Source organism: Hippopotamus amphibius, chromosome 13 (assembly GCF_030028045.1).
Source record: "Hippopotamus amphibius kiboko isolate mHipAmp2 chromosome 13, mHipAmp2.hap2, whole genome shotgun sequence".
Classification (NCBI taxonomy): Eukaryota; Metazoa; Chordata; class Mammalia; order Artiodactyla; family Hippopotamidae; genus Hippopotamus; species Hippopotamus amphibius.
The window spans coordinates 3,469,920-3,471,099 of record NC_080198.1 but is presented as its reverse complement, the minus strand read 5'-3'; positions in this window follow the sequence as shown (position 1 = coordinate 3,471,099).

The window sequence follows — 1,180 nt, the reverse complement described above, 5'->3', positions numbered from 1 at the left end:
CACCTGACGAGCTGCTGACCCTCTCTGTGCTCCAGCTTACAATCCGTAATGAGAATAGGGGCGCTCCCATCAACACCGCCGCACTGTGCGATCAGAGACCTTGGGCTCCTGCAGGACCTGCTCTAGCACCTTCTTACAGGGATTCAATGGCCTGGGAGGTGGTCGTAACAGGGCCTGGTTGCCAACTTCTACTCCTCGTCTGCAGCTGTGAAGAGGACACTGAGGTGTAGAAGGTAGAGGACAGGGACGGTACCAAGGCATAGGAAGTCCTTCTGGAAGCCTGCTCACCCACGCATCGTTGGTAAAGATAATGGCACCTCGCTGCCCCCATACTCCAGCCCAAGTCCATCCCACCCAAGCTAAGGGGACTTGGCTCCCGAGAGAGATGAGGGCCTAGAGCGGCAGCACCACGAAGGCAGGTGGAGCTGAAAAACTAACCCTGATGGCGAAGGAGCTCTGTAGTAAGCTTTCTCGTGCTCTGACCAGGCCCAGCAGCCTCCACATGTGCCCGTCACTCAATATACACTTACTGCCCACTATGTGTGGGTGTGATCATCGCCACTCAAGAAGGGGTGAGAGTAAGAGCAAGTGACGTCAATGTCTACCTTACTGGACTGTGAAGTCCTCCCTGGTCTTCCTGATCATTTCAAATGATATGCTTAATTCTCCACCAGCGTCAGGGTCCTCCTGGAGACTAGATCACTTTGCCTCCCAGTGTCCCCTCATGTGCCACCATCTGACAGGCCAAAATTCCTCCTGATAGATGCTCCATCAACTGACCTGGAAGCTGAATGCTTGGAACAAAGACATCTGCAAGCTAGAATTAGCAAAAGGAAAGGAGCGGAGCCCTTAAATCTGAGTAAGTCATGGGAGTGGGTATGAAGCAGACAGGATTACAAACTTCTTAGAATCAAATATTACAGAATATGTCTACTCTATCTCAGCTCGCATGTAAATCCAGATGAGTTGGTGTCTCTGTATCAATTAGAATGAACTGAACAGCCAAGTGGCCAGAGTTCTCACAGTACCATTCACTTTCTTCCCCGCTGACAAATGCAGCCTGAAGTTGGGTCTTCAGGGAAAGGACAGGAAGAGAAAGTTACAACTCAGTCCCTAAAGTTAAGTTATTTTCTCTGCTCTGGGAGAAGTAGGCACCATTAACAGTACAGACCCAAGTTAC